The following is a 20,429-nucleotide window of genomic DNA, read 5'->3' on the forward strand; positions in this document are numbered from 1 at the left end:
CCCAGCCCCACATGGAAGCATTAGGTGGCCTCCCACCCCCATATGGCAGCATTAGGTGGCCTCCCACCCCCCTATGGAAGCATTAGGTGGCCTCCCACCCCCATATGGCAGCATTAGGTGGCCTCACACCCCCCTCTGGTAGCATTAGGTGGCCTCCAGCCCCACATGGAAGCATTAGGTGGCCTTCCATCCCCTCTGGCAGCATTAGGTGGCCTCCCAGCCCCACATGGCAGCATTAGGTAGCCTCCCACCCCCATATGGAAGCATTAGGTGGCCTCCCACCCCCATATGGCAGCATTAGGTGGCCTCCCACCCCCATATGGAAGCATTAGGTGGCCTCCCACCCCCACATGGAAGCATTAGGTGGCCTCCCACCCCCATATGGAAGCATTAGGTGGCCTCCCACCCCCATATGGCAGCATTAGGTGGCCTCCCACCCCCATATGGAAGCATTAGGTGGCCTCCCACCCCCCTATGGAAGCATTAGGTGGCCTCCCACCCCCATATGGCAGCATTAGGTGGCCTCCCACCCCCATATGGCAGCATTAGGTGGCCTCCCACCCCCATATGGAAGCATTAGGTGGCCTCCCACCCCCCTATGGAAGCATTAGGTGGCCTCCCACCCCCCTATGGAAGCATTAGGTGGCCTCCCACCCCCATATGGCAGCATTAGGTGGCCTCCCACCCCCCTCTGGCAGCATTAGGTGGCCTCCCACCCCCATATGGCAGCATTAGGTGGCCTCCCACCCCCATATGGCAGCATTAGGTGGCCTTCCACCCCTCTGGCACTATTAGGTGGCCTCCCAGCCCCATGTGGCAGCATTAGGTGGCCTTTGTCCCCCCTTCCCCCTCCCCCAGATAGCATTAGGTTGTACTCCTGGGCCCCAGTTTGTTGTAGAGTGCAGGCAGTGGAGCATTCTCACCTGCCCGGCAAATGTGCTCCTCCTTCCTTCAGCATCCTTCCATCTCCATATCCACCGCCACCTCTTTTCTGTATCTAACACTCATGTGCAGACTTGTATAACATTCTGGCCAGGGTCGTATTTCTGGAAAGGCAACAAAGGCCCGGGCCTTGGGTGGCTGTAGCCTAAGGGGGCCCTTGGACATGAAAAAGGGGCTGCTACATATGAAAGAGGCGGCTGAAAATGGGGATCAACACATGAAAAGGGGAAACTGATGTCCAAGAGAGCTGTGCAGGAAAAAGAGGGCCTGTCTGTAGTACATGGATGTAACACATGGAATTGGAGGGGCATGGCCGCACTTAGAAGAGGAGCCCCAATATACTTGGCCTAGGGGCAAAAAAAAACTATAAATCTGGCCTTGTTCTGGCGGGTCACTGTGCCAGAGATGAGGACAGAAGGAAGCTGATGGAAGCAGGAGGTGGCAAGCTGGCAGGTGTACTGCACACATCTGTATTCACTCCCCTTTGAGGGGGAGACCTGGGGGGGGGGGGCACAGAGACACGGGGACATTGCTAGCTCCACAGATCAGTGGCACGTGGCCCGGATCTATTCTGTGGTGCCCCGGATGTTCCCCAGGCAGAGGAGAGCCACCACATCACCCAGCATGGCACCACACAGTACCCAGCATGCCCATAGAGGCACCACAGCACCCAGCATGGCACCACACAGTACCCAACATGCCCATAGAGGCACCACAGTACCCAGCATGGCACCACACAGTACCCAGCATGCCCACAGAGGCACCACAGTACCCAACATGCCCATAGAGGCACCACAGCACCCAGCAGGGCACCACACAGTACCCAGCATGCCCACAGAGGCACCACAGTACCCAGCATGCCCATAGAGGCACCACAGCACCCAGCATGGCACCACACAGTACCCAGCATGCCCACGGAGGCACCACAGTACCCAGCATGCCCATAGAGGCACCACAGCACCCAGCAGGGCACCACACAGTACCCAGCATGCCCACAGAGGCACCACAGTACCCAGCATGCCCATAGAGGCACCACAGTACCCAGCATGCCCACAGAGGCACCACGGCACCCAGCATGGCACCACACAGTACCCAGCATGCCCACAGAGGCACCACAGTACCCAGCATGCCCATAGAGGCACCACAGCACCCAGCAGGGCACCACACAGTACCCAGCATGCCCATAGAGGCACCACAGTACCCAGCATGCCCATAGAGGCACCACATCACCCAGCATGGCACCACACAGTACCCAGCATGCCCACGGAGGCACCACAGTACCCAGCATGCCCATAGAGCCACCACAGCACCCAGCATGGCACCACACAGTACCCAGCATGCCCACGGAGGCACCACAGTACCCAGTATGCCCATAGAGGCACCACAGCACCCAGCAGGGCACCACACAGCACCCAGCATGGCACCACAGCATCCAGCAAGCCCCATAGAGGCACCATAGCACCCAGCATAGCAATGGGAGGTATGTTGGGTGCTATGGTGCCCCTATGTGGGCATACTGGTTGCTGTGGTGCCATGCAGGGAGCTGTGGTTCTTCTATGGGAGCATGCTGGGAGTTGTGGTGCCTCAATGGTATGCCTGTAGGAGTATGGTAAGGGGTCCACTAGAAGGTCAGGGAATGCTATGGGGGGAACTGGCAGCAGGCCAGCCCGCCCAGCAGAAAGCCAGACCAGCCAGCACAGAAGCCAGATAACTCTATTTATGTGATATGGGCAGCACGGTGGCGTAGTGGTTAGCTCTCTCGCCTTGCAGCGCTGGGTCCCTGGTTCGAATCCCAGCCAGGGCACTATCTGCAAAGAGTTTGTATGCTCTCTCCGTGTCTGCGTGGGTTTCCTCCGGGCACTCCGGTTTCCTCTCACATTCCAAAAACATACGGATAAGTTAATCGGCTCCCCCTAAAATTGGCCCTAGACCACAGTACTTCCACTACATAATATAGACATATGGCAATGGTAGGGATTAGATTGTGAGCTCCTTTGAGGGACAGTTAGTGACAAGATATATATATATATATATATATACACTGTACAGCGCTGCATAATATGTCGGCGCTGTATAAATACTAAATAATAAAAGTAATATGCTGCATTTTTGTTTTGTATTAATGGAAAGGGGGGCTTCATCCAACATTTTGCAGGCCTGCTTAGACCACTGTTAAGTTCATGTAAATTTGGCTCTACCCATGACCACACCCACATTCCAGTGCATGGCCACACCCATCTTTTGGCTGGATTGCCCAAAAGGATCCTAGCAACACCCCTGCCGAGACAGCTTTGGGTCCCTGGGTAATTGTAATTGCCCCATGGAATCAACAGCCCTGCCTTTCCGGACAAATCTATGAAGCATCAGTTGAGCTGCAACCATTGTACTGCTTGATGCACTGCAGCGTTTTACATTGACATCCCACCACCACCTGCTCCTCCCAGGACCAGCGCTCTCACAGGCATTTTCCTACATATACAATCACACTTTTGATCAATAAACTGCCCAAAAAACCCCACAATTTAAAAGTAAATTGATCAGATATGTTGAGGCAACAGATGCCCAGAAGATCCGTTTAAAGTATGTGCCTAGCCTGCTGGTAGGTGCGACTCAGAAAGGGCGAGGCAGAGAGTTCCACGGAATAGAAGCTTCATTAGAGAAATCTTTTAGTCATGCATGAGATTAGCTTATGAGTGAGGTATGAGAGTGACGAGGTCATTAGTAGGTCAGAGAAAGTGCTCGAAGGGCTGTTTGGGGTGTGAATAAACGTGAAGCGTAATAACTCAAATTTTATTCTCCGGTGATAGGAACCCAGTGAAGGGACCGGCAGAGAGAAGTGACCCATGAGGTGTGGTAGGTGGAGTGGGTAAGTCCTGCAGTGGCATTCACAGCAGAGGCGAGAGTCTAGTTAGCGGAGGAACAGACAGTTGGACATTGCCCTAGCAGGTGAACATGCCATAATTGGGGCATAATGGCTGGCTGGTGGGGCCCATTTGGGTGATCAAAATCAATGTTTGTATGGCAATCTTTAGATATTTTTTTGCCTAGCTCAGGTGATAAAATTAAAGCTAACTAGTTCAGCAACGATAGGAACCAAATATAAACGTCACAAACAGAACTCAGAGGCTTTTGAGCAAAGCAGATTGTCCAAATGATGGTGCTGTTAATGAAGAAAAGTTACCTACAGATGTATATGGCTTGTTTGCTTGCATGCTTTAAAGAGACACTGAAGCGGAAAAAAAATGATGATATTATGATTTGTATGTGTAGCACAGCTAAGAAATAAAACATTAAGATCAGATACATCAGTCTAATTGTTTCCAGTACAGGAAGAGTTAAGAAACTCCAGTTGTTATCTCTATGCAAACAAGCCATTAAGCTCTCCCACTAAGTTAGTCTTGGAGAGGGCTGTTATCTGACTTTTATTATCTCAACTGTTCCTGGACTATTTACTTTTCCTCTGCTAGAGGAGAGGTCATTACTTCACAGACTGCTCTGAAAGACTCATTTTGAATGCTGAGTGTTGTGTAATCTGCACATATTATAGAATGATGCAATGTTAGAAAAAACACTATATACCTGAAAATAAAAGTATGAGAATATTTTCTTTGCTGCTAATCTTCTAGTAATTATTTATAGTACACAACCAATTCACTATATCATATATTTTTTTTCGCTTCAGTGTCTCTTTAATCCTTACTTGTAATGAAAACAAACAGAAAGAGACAACCGAGAGCCCCCAATAGTGTATTACTGATGTATAAATGATGTAGATCGTAATAACAATCAAGTTATACTCACAAGTCCAGGTTGCCAAGTTGGGCAACCACTTTTATCGCAGATGAGGAGATTAGACCTGTCCCCGCTCAGGTTAAAAAGTCGCTCTCTGTAGAAGGAAAAAGAGGGTGTCCACACCCATCCACCAGGTGGATCCAATTATGCAAAAGCATACAGAGGCGCCAGCAGAATAAAAGTAGTAACAAATTAAAATCAAATAAAGGGTGGGTGGCAAGGGTAGGCTTGCCTACCCAACAATCAACACAACCACGTTGTATGGTATTGATAATATTAATTTTAATTAGTACTCCTCAAAAACAGTTTGCAACGCGTTTCATGAGTCCCAAGACCGCTTCATCAGGCAAAAAACATACAAGCAGGAGCAACTGAAACATAAAAACATAAATATCCACATGTTATAACCACAATAATCAACAATAATCATCATAAAAAAACATCATAAAAAATCATAAAAAACAACCAAAATGTGTACCGATACATATACACACATATATATGGATACAGGTACATATACTCATATATGTACCCATAGGCAAAGGGGAATTAAAGGAAATTGTGGTTATTACATGTGGATATTTTTGTTTTTATGTTTCAGTTGCTCCTGCTTGTATATGTTTTTGCCTGAGGAAGCGGGCTTGGGACCCGTGAAACGCGTTTCAAGCTGTTTTTGAGGAGTACTAATTAAATTTAATATTATCAATACCATACAAAGTGGCTGTGTGTTGATTGTTGGGTAGGCAAGCCCACCCTTGCCACCCACCTTTCATTTGATTTTAATTTGTTACTACTTTTATTCTGCTGGCGCCTCTGTATGCTTTTGCACAATTTAATCCTTACTTGCTAGACTAGGACTTGTATTTTTACAAACTGGAAGTTTAGTTTATTGGCTAATTTTAGGCCTCTTTCACAGTGGGACGTTAAAGTCGCACGGTATAAAAAATTATAATGCAGACTAACGCACAGCAATACAAAATCTGTGTGACATTCACAGTGCTCACCTTGCATTGTGTGTAACGTGTAGCAATATTTAGAGAGTGCTGCATGCTGTGCGTTTAGCAATACATTTGCTGCGTTATGTGTGTTGCACATGCTCAGTAATGTTTTTGTTTTTTTTAAATGTAACGCATGCGCCATTTTAGTTTCATCAGTATGCAACGAAAACGGCGCACTAAGAGACACATAATGCAGTGCAAAATAACGTCCAATTTCATAACCTACTTGCGCTGCGTTAGGGGCACGTTGTGCAACTTTAACGTCGCATCAAATGGCAACGTCCCACTGTGAAAGAGGCCTAAAAGAAAAATCCAGCTTTCAGCTAGTAAGCACTCTTCAGACTCTATTTCTGTTGACTGACAATGTTAGAACATGCAATCAGAAGGAGATTTTTTTTGCAAATATAAGTGCCATTCAGATACATTAATTACAAGGGATCTTGCAAGGATTGTGAGTTATTTATGGCAAATAGATAAGACCCTTTGTTTCCTAAATGCCTACATAGACTCAGGCTGACATGGAGAGTTTTTTACTGACCCTTTCCTGTTCAGTGTATGCCGTTCAAGCCTGGAAACAGTAAACTGTATGTTACTGAGCAGAGGGGCACAGTGATTCTCAGAAGGGATGCGTGCCCCAGTGTAGCGCCGTCAAAGAGTGGCATTGCAATATAATTGCATTGTGTATTGATTATATTTTCTGTTGCACTGCAACAAATGCAGTGTAAATATACCCAGATCAGCCCCCTGAAGGAGGAGCTGTCAGCCATACTATCTCAGAAAAAAAAGCACATATATAAGTAGGTAAATACTTGCTCTACTTACATAACATATGTATTGCACTGTCCATGTTTTGATTTTAGTGATTTTTCTACAGTAAAAAAATAAAAAATATATCTTACCATTTCCCATTTTAAGTGTGGATATTTTGAAGCCGATTCTGATGTAATTTCCTCCCTTACTTTTAATTGCCTGATTTGCCCGCCCTTCACCATAGAAAGTGCATTGTCTCAGCATGAGAAATACTGGCCAATCAGAGAGAAACAGAGGTGTGGGAAGGGAAAACAGGAGGGAATGAGGCTTCAGCCAACCAGGCTGCATTAGTTAAGTCTGAGGGGAAGTAGAGAAGCAAAAAAGGACAACCCAGAATGCCCTGCAACTTCCTTTTTGTGTACCAAATTTTGTGTGTACCAAATAAGAGTCAGGTAAACCGGGGAATGATCATTTATCAACAAGAAAAGTAATAGAGATGTTAACGTTTGGATTGCCTGATTAGCATCCTTATATTAGTTATTTACCAGATAAAAATAAAGAATTGATTTTATACCCAACAGTTACCGTACACTTTAAGGGCTCTCCGCAGCCTCCCGTGTGAAAGAGTTAGTTTTATATTTGCATATCAGTGACTAAGATATAAACATTTATTGGCTTGCATAGTGAATGCATTTTACAAGTGCTGCCCACTCAAGTGAGAAGTCTAAATATTTGGGCTTTTGACCCGCTAAAGCAAATATGGTTGTACTCTAAAGCTGGAATTTGTAAATTCACCCTTGAAAGACAAAAAAAATATGCCAGAAATGGAAGCGGATCACAAAGTCTCACGCTGCAGAGATAAAACTCAGAATACTAGTATTACTAGTTATTATTGTTATTATGGTGTATTTATACAGCGCTGACAACTTCTGCAGTACTTCAAACAGTACAAACAAGTCATGTCAGTAACTGTCACCCAGAGGAGCTCACAATCTAATCCCTGCCATAGTCATAGTCTGATGGGCAATTTTTTTCTTTCTAGAGGGGGGGGGGGGGGGGGGGGAGGCAAGGCAAATAATGTACAAGTATCTTTGGGAATATTATTAGTACTGTAACCAAGGCTGGGCTACAGGTTATGAATTTAGACTAAAGTGTAATATGATGATCTCCACAATTTTGCATTACTTTTTTCAGGTGATAGCATTTTACGATTTTCATTCTAAAATCTCAACACAATCAGCGTGAAAATGCTGCATGCAGCGCTTTTGCGATGATAGTGAATAGTGAACACACCACAATCAATGCAATGAGAGTAATGCCATAGGATTACTTGTGCAGAAGCGCTTTGCTGATCGCCGGTGATCAGCAAAGCGTGGGGCATATACACAGTGGGACGTAGCGTTTTAATGCCACGTTAACGTCGCACTGTGCAGGGGCAAACCCAGGATTTTCAAATGTGGGATTCCTGAAAGGTCTCCCTCAGCCGCGCACAATACAGTATAATAATATGGTAGGACATCATTCTGGGTACACATAATGCAATTTCCCGTCCGACTGACAGGATCTGACAATCATTTCCTAAATGTCCGATCTGCCCCCGATCAACAACAACATCGATGCGGAGCAGTTTGGATGCAGATAATAATGAGGACAGTCGACATCTGTAATGAATGGGAAAATGAAGCATTCACACAGCAGGGCACAGGGCTGTGCTCAAACCTGACTCTGGTATGTTCCCCAGAGCTGCTCCATGCTCTGTACACACACTGCTGCTCCATGCAAAGTCAATTGTAGCAGGGAAAGAAAAGGGGCAGTGCTGTGAGCTGCAGGATGCCTGTAGATATTCTGGTGTCTCAACTTGTACCTGTCCCCAGACACTGCACAGTCCCTGGTCTGAGTGGGGATTCTGGGCAGCTGTAATCCCCCCCTGCGTTTGCATATACTGTGAACGGCCCATAGGATTAGCATTGCAGTGCGGTAAACTGCGATATAAGACTTTATAACGCAGCTCCGCAATGTGGCACTGTGAATGCGACTTGAATCGCAGGCAAAAAGCGCTCGAGTGTAAATGGGCCCTTAACACATATATGCATGCGCTGCTTCTCCGCGTAGACCTTGAATGAATCCCCTATGCCCTGTGTGCGCATGCTGCGATATGGACCTACCAAAAGTTTTGAACTACTTTCCACACTATTCAAAACTAAAATTGAAAAAAAAAATATCTTGGAATTGAACTTTATTTTCTTAAAAGTGGAATTATGCATTGAAGTGGGATAAAACTGGGACTTAACATTCAATAATAATTTGCATATATTCAGCAGTGATGCTCTGGGAGACATCTCAAGCTCACTCCAACCTGAATTATCGCAAATTCTTTCTGTTTTAAGAAAGCAAACTTTTGTTTTTCTTAACATCTTAGTAAGGGGGCTTTTAGGACCATTGTAGTCCCTTACACACTCCAATGAGTTCTGGGTCACCATGAGCTTGCTGGTTAGTCTGTAACATTCAATAAAAATGTGTATTCCTACTTTTTATCACCTATGGAATAAGGCCCAGTTCACACTGGTAATTAAGTGGCAAACGGATCTGTGAGAACGGATCTGATTACCGGTCGATCGGATCCATTTTCACTCCGTTGCCGTTCAGCTGCTTCCGTTCCTTTTTCCCCATATTCCCCCCAGACCTCCATCACCAAAGTGGATTTTGCCCCAATGCAGCGCTTCAGCTTCCGTTTCTGTTCCTCTGGGTTCAGTGGTCCGGAAAAATTGCTGCAGAAACAAATATACGGTCCGTTCAGCAGATCGTGCTGAACGGATCCGTTCTAACAGACCAATGTGAACAGATATATAGGTTAACATTGGATCCATTCGCATCCGTTAGGATCCGTTCCATTAGGATCTGCGAACGGACTGTTATTTTCAGCCAGTGTGAACCGGGCCTTACCATATTTGCTTTTGTGCACTAGTAAATAGTAATGGTGTCTGTTTACAAATTCATAAAGTACAGTTTATCTGCTCTGAAAGCTGCCATTGCATTTTATTGCATAGCTGCTGTATTTACATATAAGAATCTATCTTGTGATCACTTCTCAGCTCTTTCTGCTTCTCCGCTCAGTATGGCTCAGTTTCAGCAGTTTGCTAATGTTTACTAAATGTATCTGACAAAGGAATGTTAAAGAGACACTGAAGCGAAAAAAAATATATGATGTAATGAATTGGTTGTGTACTATGAATAATTACTAGAAGATTAGCAGCAAAGAAAATATTCTCATATTTTTATTTTCAGGTATATACTGTGTTTTCTAACATTGCATCATTCTATAATATGTGCAGATTACACAACACTCAGCATTCAAAATGATTCTTTCAGAGCAGTCTGTGAACTAATGACCTCTCCTCTAGCAGATAAAAATAAAACTGTTCACTTACAGTTCAGATAACCAATCAGTTTGTCATGTTTGTCATTGCCAAAATGCCATGTGTCCACAAATAATTCCGGGTGCGGCGCCTGTCGCACTTGGCGAATAAAGCGATTCTGATTCTGATTCTGATAAAAGTCACAAGACAGCCCTCTCCACGACTTTGAAAGTCGTAGAGATTAATGGCTTTTTTGCATAGAGATAACAACTGGAGTTTCTTAACTCTTCCTGTACTGGAAACAATTAGACTGATGTATCTGATCTTAATGTTTTATTTCTTAGCTGTGCTACACATACAAATCATAATATCATCATTTTTTTTTTCGCTTCAGTGTCTCTTTAACAAAAGATAATGGTATGCGGCCAGAAGCTGTCCACTGAAGCAAGGAGCTTTCTACCGAAGAACAAAGTGTTGTGTTTAACTATTTGAATGCTGTTCTGCTTTTTTTTTTTTTTTTTTTTTTTTTTTTTGTGGTTGTAGATTTTATGCTGTAAATAATCTTTCAGAACAAAGAGGAAATGCTGAGTTTTGTACTACCACAATAAAGGTTGCTTTAGTGTTTAGTCCCTGAAATAATTCCACTCTGCATTACGACACAAGATATACCAAGCACAGAAACGCGACATATGCTCACCGCGAATAATAAAAACAAACAATCGCTGCTTTACATTGTTAGCGGCCCTCACTCTCTATCGCCATGGGACCAGTCGCACTCATGCACTTTACAGAGATGCTCACACCTTATAAACACTCCTGATAATGACTGGAGACCACAGATCGCACAGAAACAGGATATCCCTGTGAAGGAAAAAAATCTTATATTTAAAACGGTGTTACGGAGTTAATCATGCCTGGAAGGAGAGTGGAGCTTTTGCAAGTTTTGAGAGGATGTAGCATTCCACCCCTCCCAGCCGGCACAGCTGTGCTCTATTGAGTGATGTCTGTCTGTCTACAGTGCCTGAGTCACAAGCACTGTCATCAGTAGCAGCAAGGCCAATGTAACAATTAGCAGCTACAGGGAAACACTAGCCTCAGACTATTAACGGGAGCTAATACATAGTCATTAAAGAGCATGGTTCCTCTGCTCCTCCAGCGATCTGCAGCTTATTAAAGAGACACTGAAGCGAAAAAAAATATATAATATAATGAATTGGTTGTGTAGGACGGATAATTACTAAAACATTAGTAGCAAAGAAAATATTCTCATATTTTTATTTTCAGTTATATAGTGTTTTTTTATAACATTGAATCATTCTCTAATATTTGCAGTTTACACACTACTCAGTACTCTAAATGATTTTACAGAGCAGGCCAGTGAACTATTAAACTGTCCTCTGGAGAGAAAAAGAAAATACAATGACTGACAGTTGAGATAACAAGCTTCAGAAGACAGAGCTCTCTGCGACTTTGAAAGTCGTGGAGCTCAATGGCTCTTTTGCATAGATAACAACTGGAGTTTCTTAATTCTTAATGCACTGGAAACAATATTAGACTCATGTCTCTGCTCCTAATGTTTTATTTCTTAGCTGTACTACACATACAAATCATTATATCATCATTTATTTTTTTCACTTCAGTGTCTCTTTAATTGCTGGGGACTGCACTGTCATTCCTCCCTCTCAAAGTATGTTGCCAAAATGTACATTTAGGTAATTACAATATTCTTGTCACTATAGTAAATATCTATTATTATGTCTTTTGTCTGTATTAAAGAGGAACGTTAGCAAAAAGGGGGAAAATAAATCAATACATTGCAAAGTGAGAAGTTATAAAATAGAATTCAGATCAAGAAATGATTGATATTCGCCATGTAATCTGTTCATGTTGTTTGATCCACAATCAGCCTGCAGGTCATCATCTTTACTGCTGGCAGACATGAAAAAAAAACACACAGCACCAACTGCCATTATCTATAACCACACCCCCTAACAATGCCATAGGCTAAAATTTTGGTTTTTTTTTAGATATAAATATGCACAGAGGGAGATTTTGGTTGCTTGGCAGTTGGAAACAGCTGTTATTTCCCACAATACAATGAGGCTCACAGACAGGAAACTGCCAGGACCGTGGTCGGGACATCACACTGTGGGAGGGGTTTCACCACAATATCAGCCCTTACAGAGCCCCCTGATGATCTATTAGAGAAAAGGTAAAGATTTCTCATGGGAAAGGGGGTATCAGCTACTGATTGGGATGAAGTTCAATCCTTGGTTACAGTTACTTTTAAAGAAAACCAGAGACGTCGCTGTAAAAAGATTTTTTACAGCGATCTTTTACCCTATGAGCACTGATGCGTATGCGTCCCACGCTGTCCTCCCGCGTGCCTCCGTTCAGCGGCAATAAACTGGTTCACTCATGCCAGCCGGCTCATCTGCGCATGTGCGGAGGAGACGCGCATGCACATAAGAGCCAGACTGGCTGAGCCAGTTACCGGGAGTGATTGCTGCTGAACGGAGGCACGCGGGAGGATGGCGTGGGGTGCATCACTGCTCATGGGGCTGGAAGAAGCCCTGGGCAAGTAAAACATATTTTTACAGCGACTCTGGTACACTTAAGTACTGTTTTTTTTGTTGTTTTTTTTTAAGTAACACTGTCGCAAAAAAAATGTAAAATTAAAAATACAGTGGAAGCTTGGTTTGCAAGCATAATTAGTTTGGAGACACGTTTGCAATCCAAAGCACTATTATATCAAAGCGATTTTCCCCAAACTTTTTAGATTCGTTCCATTCCAAAAACCGTTATAGAAAAATATTTAAATGGGAGTCTTAAGCCTCCCCCCCCCCCCCCCCCCCCAAAAAAAAACCAGTTTAACTTACCCAGGGCTTTTTGCAGTGTCCGCGCCGTCACTCTGCGATCCTCTTATCAGCTGTATCAGTCTTTGATCAGCTTAATGTGGGCCTCGTCATTGCGCTGCTCACTGGTGGGTCGCTGAAGTACGGCGTGGGCACAGGATGACTGCAGGGGCTGCAAGAAGTCCCAGGTAACTTAAACTTTTTATTTTTTTAGACTTCTGTTTCCTAGGTCCTATAATGCCCAAACCTGCACCTCTACAATTCGGAGTGCCACAAGGATCAATCCTATCCCCTCTGCTGTTTGCAATCTACATGTTGCCACTCGGTACACTTATCCAACAACATGGCCTGACGTACCACTGCTACGCCGATGACACACAGCTATACCTGTCCTTCAAACCTGGTGGAACAGACCCTACCCCAAAAATAAACTCTTGCTTAGCTGAGCTACAGGCATGGATGAATGATAACTGGTTGAAACTGAATGCTGACAAAACTGAGGTCCTGTTTGTCCAAAGCCAGCGTTCGTCATCAAAACAGCTCTATCCTAAAGCAACACCAATCAGGATTGGGAATTCAGACATAAACAGCTCCAACCTTCTGCGCAGCCTTGGAGTACTAATCGATGGGGAATTGAGTTTCAGAAACCAAATTTCATCTGTAGTTAAATCTTCCTTCTTTCATCTGAAGAACATTGCAAAGATTAAACATCTGATTCCCCCAGAGGATCTTCCAACCCTAGTCCACGCCTTCATCACATCACGTCTGGACTACTGCAATGCCCTTTATGCTGGCCTCCCCAAAAAGGACCTGCGTCGCCTGCAATTAGTGCAGAATGCTGCTGCCAGATTGCTAACAAACCACCCTCGCCACTGTCACATTACACCGATCCTTCGCTCACTGCACTGGCTACCAGTAGAATGGAGAATACTCTTCAAGATTGGACTGCTGACATTCAAATCCCTGCACAATCTGGGCCCTGGATACATGAAGGACCTGCTGAAGCTGCACCACACCTCTCACAACCTCCGATCAGCAAGTTCTATAAACTTGGTCACTCCCAGAGTGCACCTCAAAAAATCTGGACATAGAGCCTTCTGTCATGCTGCCCCTACTCTTTGGAACTCCCTGCCACACCCAGTAAAGACAGCACCATCCCTGGAGCTATTAAAATCCAGACTGAAAAGCCACCTGTTTAGCCTGGCATTTCCAGACTTATAAAATTCTTCCTCTGTACCAGGTCGGAGCCATGCTTATGCGCTTTGAGTCCCATGGGAGAAAAGCGCTTTACAAATGTTATTTGTTGTTGTTGTTGTTTTAATTCGCTTTTAAAGGGACTCCGAGCGCCTCTCATGGGCATGCCTTTAAGACTCCGACCAGTACTGCAAAGTACTTAAAGATGCATACCATTCTGTAGCTTGTGCTCTCCTCTTTCATTTGATGCCTGAATCACCATTCTACATCAAATAGTTTTCATTCGCTTTCAATTTAAAAATCGCGGCTGCCATCTTGGCTATGTTATAACTTCCGGGTCACCCCTGTCTTCTCTGTTAGAGAAGTGCATCACTGAATGAAGCAGGAAGAGGAAGTGACACGCATGGCCATTGTAAGAGGCTCCTCCAGAGGGGCATAGCATGACTTTGTTGGAAGTCGTCTGGCTTAAATGCATGCCCATGAGAGGTGCTCGGAGTCCCTTTAAGGCAAGTAAGGAGCGCTGTGTACAAAGTACTGCGCTGTGTAAAATAGAAATGTAAACAAGACTTTCACTATAACATAACTAACAGAATCATTGCTATCCGGTGGACCCTGAACAAGCATGCAGCATATCAGATGTTTGACTTAGGTTTATTTATTTATATTTATTTAAGTATTTATATAGCACCAACATATTACGCAGCACTGTACAAAGTATATAGTCTTGTCACTAACTGTCCCTCAGGGGGGCTCACATTATAATCCTTACCATAGTCATATGTCTATGTATTGCAAGTTTGTGAACAGTGGCGCCAACAAGGATAAAAACGTTTAAACTGGGAAGTTCAGTGGACTTACCTCCCTCGTTGAAAAAAAGACTACTTACTAATTCACAGTAACATTTATTAGATACTCCAAAGTGCAACGCATTTCACAGGTCTCAATCCTGCTTCATCAGGCAATAAATTGGAAAAAGCAAAATAGGGTCTGTATTGTGGCCAAGCGCCTTTGACAGAGGCGCTTGGCCTCGAAATTGTTGCACGTTTGGAGTATCTAATAAATGTTACTGTGAATTATAGTAACGTCTCACAGTCTTTTCAACAAGGGAGGTAAGTTCATCGAACGCACCCCTTTCATAAAGTTTTTAAACGTTTTTATCCTTGTTGGCGCCTGTGTTCACAAACTTGCAATTGGTCCAGTCCACCCTGGGTGGAGGGGTGTATCCCTATTTTTCTTCCTATCTACAGAGAGCGACTTCTTAAACCTGAGTGGGGTCAGGTGCTAATTCTCCCCACCTGCCTATACAGTGGTTGCCAAATGTGGTGACCCGTTTGTGATTATAATTTATAACTATTGATACTTCGATATAAATCCACGACTGATTTAAAATAAGCCAATGAACTTATCTGTATGTTTTTGGGATGTGTGAGGAAACCTGAGCGCCCTGAGGAAACCCATGCAGACATGGGGAGAACATGCAAACTCCTTGCAGATGTTGATCTGGCTGGGATTCAGACCAAGGACCCAGCGCTGCAAGGCGAGAGCGCTAACCACTACGCCACCGTGCTGCCCAATAACTGTGTTGACTGTATTTGCTGCATGTTTGTTTCAGGTGTGTGATCCAGACACCACTGATGCATGACAGATCAGCAGGACGCCAGGCAACTGGTATTGTTTAAAAAGAAATAAATATGGCAGCCTCCATATCCCACTCAGGTCAGCTTAGCACAAATGTTCATTTATGTACATCAATTATTTTTACAGATCTGTACATGAGAAAAGAGTGGCATCTGAAGACGGATGAGGATATTTAGTTCCCTAAAGAGGTACTGTCCCTCCAAAAGCGGTCCAGTTGGGGACTATACTTCATCCCTCTGTTTACTGCTGAGAAATAAAGTAAACATTTCATTCACAGCTTGTATGTATTGAGTTATCTGGCTCAGCACAGCACTTCTGCCCTGGCATTGGAGGGCTGTCAGACAGCTGCTAGAAATGTTTGCCAAGTTCTGACACCTCGGCGTACAGGAGATCACCGCCACAGCCAAGACCGGCCAATTATAATCCACCACTGGACTTTCTCACATTCACTACAAGCAAGTTTCCTGCCTTTTCTCTGCACGTTCTGCAAAAAAAGCCCTCCACAAAACGATTGAGAGAAGTTTTCCCCACTGCTGGTCACATCTCTTTGCTGATTGTTGCAGAGCCCCTTGATTAATGATTGCTACGTTGAATTAAAAAGGAATATTTTCAATAACAATGACCTAAATCTTATTCCCTGCAGATGTGAACGAGTGAGCTCATTTCGAAAAGGGAGATCGAGTCTTTTTTCTTCCTTTTGAAGGGGGAATGATTAAAAGATGCGGCTCTACCTCCGGGGAGAAGATATAAACCAAGCCCTGGAACTTGGAGGACGTGTTGTATGGTCCACATGGAGAGCGAAGCGCGATTCTCACGCTCCCAAGCCAGGCGTAAAGTGATGCGTTCTGTTGACTCGCTGATGTGACTGTCACTACGAGAAATCATCCTGCAGATAACAACACGTCTTTGGGGTCTTTTCATTACCAATAAACAGACTAACGGAGGAGGGGGAGGGGGGGGAGAGATACGGCAAAAAGATCCATGCCCGCGAATCCCAGGACGATTGGGACAAAGTAAACAAAACATTGCTAACTGAGTACTGGATACTGTGTGCCGGGAATAGCCGCTAATAGAATATCTGTAAAATTACAGATATTCTACTATTGGGCAGTGGTAATTCCAATAGTAAAATATATGAGAATTTTACCAATATTTTACTACCACCAGGGGCGTAACTAGGAATCACCAGGCCCCCCTGCAGAAATTCTGAGCGTGCCCCCCCTCCCCCTCCCCTTGGGCCCGCTCAGGGGACTGGAGAGGTTGCAGCATTTGGAAAGAGCTTGGTAGCATGTCGGTGGGGAGGGGGGACGGTCCCCCCCCCTCCCTCACCTCGGGCTCTCCCCTCTGCGCTCCCCTTCAGCATTGAATAGTGCGTATGCAGGTGGCGGGCAGCGGCAGGCACATACCTTCCTTGCGCTCCACGGATGTTCCTCTCTCTAGCTTCTGACGCGACTTCCTGTATAAACAGGAAGTAGCGTCAGACACTAGAGGAAGAAACATCCGCAAGGAAGGTATGTATCTGCCGCTGCCCCGCCGCCTGCATACCCAGCATTATTCAATGCTGGAGGGGAGCGCAGAGGGGAGAGCCCGAGATGAGGGAGGGAGGGGCCGTCCCCCCTCCCCACCGACATGCTACCAAGCTCTCCCCTCATGCTGCGACCCCTCCAGCCCCCAAAAATGGCCCTGAGCAGGCCCCCCTGCAAGAGCAGTGGCTGCATCCCCTATTGTTACGCCTATGACTACCACTAAACCCAATCCTATTCTCACACAAGTCATGCCTCTACCAATGCCTAACCCTAACTGGCCCCCCTACTGATGCCTAAACCTAACCAAACCCTTCACAATTCCTAATTCTAACTGCACCCCCCCCCCCCCCCCCCCCATGATGCATAACCAAACTCACTTGCTGTCTGCTGATGCCTATCCCTAATCAACCCCCTACCAATGCCTAAACGTAACCAAACACTACACTATACCTAGCCCTATCTGACTCCCCCCCTTCCCCACAACGAACATGCCAAATCCAGCGCAGGAGACTTGGGCGCAGCCGCCGGCGCCACCATAGACCGTCATAGGAATTACAGCTATAGCGGCGCACAGGGAGTAACTTCGGCGCCGTCAGAAAATGGAGCTGAAGTTACTTTTAAAACACAATAATTCGCCTCCAGCAATTGCAAATTATTTCATTCCCCACTATCCATGGCGGCCTGGAGGGGGAATAGTATTTAACGCGGTTGGGAACTTTTGCAGCAGCAGGATCAGCCATACCGGCTGTATCCTGCGCCCAACTCTCCTGCGCCGATTCCTCTACTGCGCCCAAGTCTCCCTCGTACGCCCCCATGATGCCTAACCAACCTCCCCCACTGATGCCTCTCCCTAAATGACCCCCCTTCCACGATGCATAAACCTAATCAAATCCCTCTACTATGCCTATCCCTAATTGTGCCCCCTCCCCATTGATGCCTATCTCTAACTGACCCCACACCAATACCCCCTTTATTTTAATTGAATAGCTTCCCCAATGAAAGTCCACAGCCGCCATAGGTGACTTCCCAAGATTTTCTGTTCGTAAGTAAAGCTATTTGTCCTACAACCAATGGGGAAGTTTGAAATGCCAAAGGGGAAGGAACTTCCTCCCGACTCTGGGTAACTGACTTCCTCCTGATAGAGCACCCACATAACTTTTTAGGAGTATAACTCTGCAACCAAAAAATTGTTTGACCTTCAATCTTCATTGTAGTAGTAGTAGTTTATCGCCATATGTTCAGTTTAAATTTCGTCAATGTCACTTTAAGTACCCAATCTGCCATCCATCACTTTACAGAAAAGGTATTTCCATTGCAAGCCTAATTTTAACTTTCAGATGGTATAAGGTAAATTAGACTTCAACTTCAACTCATAACACAGTAAAAATGACTGCAGCACCTTTGAATGACATATACAATGGAACTGTAGGGTGTTTCTACATATGTGCCTGGAGCTATTCATTAATATCCTGTATTTATTGTAATAATCACACATGGAAGCTACAAGTATTACTATATTAGGGGTGGGGTGTCCCCCATTTGTCAATGCTCGCGTCCTTTGTTTAGAGCATTGACTTGTTAATGACTATCACTGTATCATCGTGAGGTGTTGTGAATGGAGCTAAAATAACACCAATTTGACCGTGTCACTTCAAGAGCGGGATTAGGTTGCTCCATTGTGCCTGTGATTTCCTGGGTGACCTCTGCTCAAGAGCTGATATTTCTTTCGGGGCCGCCGCGTTTCCCATTGCCGCAAAACAAATGGACTGACACAAAAGTAGGACACCTGATCGCCTCAGACCGAGCTTTGCACTGTTTTTTGTACTTAACGTCTTTCCAGGGCCTGAGATGTCATTCTTGCAAAACCTGTTCTCTGTTTACTCGAGTCATTGGAAGAAAAGGCATTATACCAACAATGTTCTAAGAAAATGGGTTAACCTAGGAGGGGCCCGAAGAAAGGCCTGTCATAGACTGATCCACATAATTGCTGCTCACTACCCTAGGCAAATAAAAGAGCCACTCAGGCAGAAACTCACTATTTTTGGTAATATGATGAGCTGTTTAAATGGTGGGACTCTTTTGTCAGCCTCTGCAAAACTTTGGCAAACAACCAGAGTTGAAACAGTTTGAGGCGCATCCACTAATTGGTGCAAATTCCAGGGCAGTGTTTATTATCAAACTTTTTTTCCAAAGGGCCAGGTGGTTGCTCGGGGATTTGTCGTGTCATCGGGGTCCTGCTGCTGCCCTCGATGGAAGAAGACCACTTCGGTGACCCAGAGCTGTTCTTCACCAAGCTCTTGAGAAATTGAAGGCAGATGAAAAGTAGTCATACATGACGTGAGGAAGACAAGCTGAGTCACAACTCTATATTCGGTTTTCAGAAATGTTAGCAGGTTCCTAGCAGTAGGCTGTCCAGAACGGATGTAGCAACATCCATAGGCTTAAAGGAATCATCAGGCAGAAAAAAATGAGTTTCACTTACCTGGGGCTTCTACCAGCCCCATGCAGCCATCCTGTGCCCTCGTAGTCACTCACTGCTGCTCCGGTTCCCCGCCGCCAGCTAGTTTCGTTTTTGCCGACCTCGGAGGTCGGCTGGCCGCATTGCGTACATTTTTACGCATTCCAACTGGTGCAGGAACATTAACACATAAATTTTTGCGCGTTAGTTTTGCAACGCGTAAAAATTTACATATTACACAACTAACGCGTAAAAATGTATGTGTTGATGTTCCTGCATCATGCGTAAAAATGTACGCAATGCGGCCCGCCGACGAAACTAGCTGTCGGAGGGGGACGGGAGCAGCAGTGAGTGACTACGAGGGCACGGGATGGCTGCATGGGGCTGGTAGAAAAACCCCAGGTAAGTGAAACTCATTTTTATTTTGCCTGACGATGCCTTTAAAGTATAACAGGTATCGCAGTAATACAGTTCCAACACGTTTCACAGGCAGTGTCTTACTATGTACAGTATATGTGTATTTCTTTTACATATATTTACTTATATTGTATGAATGCAACCTATATCTGAGCCTTCTGTCTCTGGCCCACCACAGCTGTATGCTCCATCCCCTATTGCCTAATGAAGCGGGGCCACACCTGCGAAACGCATTGCAACAGTTTTTTGGAGTATATTAATAAATCTAAACCTTTGAAAATTGACAGTTTCATGTCTGCTTTGAGGAGGTAATTCCACCACTGCCTCCTCAGCAATTTTAAAGTTTTTAGCTTATTTTATCCTGTTGGCGCCTCTGTTCAATTCCTGCGATACCTGTGTCCACCCCTAATGGAGGGGTTATATACCCTCTTCTTTCCGATCTACAGGAAGCGACCTCTTAATCCTGAGTGGGGACAGGTCTTAATCTCCCCACCTGCATTTAC

Source organism: Hyperolius riggenbachi, chromosome 4 (assembly GCF_040937935.1).
Source record: "Hyperolius riggenbachi isolate aHypRig1 chromosome 4, aHypRig1.pri, whole genome shotgun sequence".
Lineage (NCBI taxonomy): Eukaryota > Metazoa > Chordata > Amphibia > Anura > Hyperoliidae > Hyperolius > Hyperolius riggenbachi.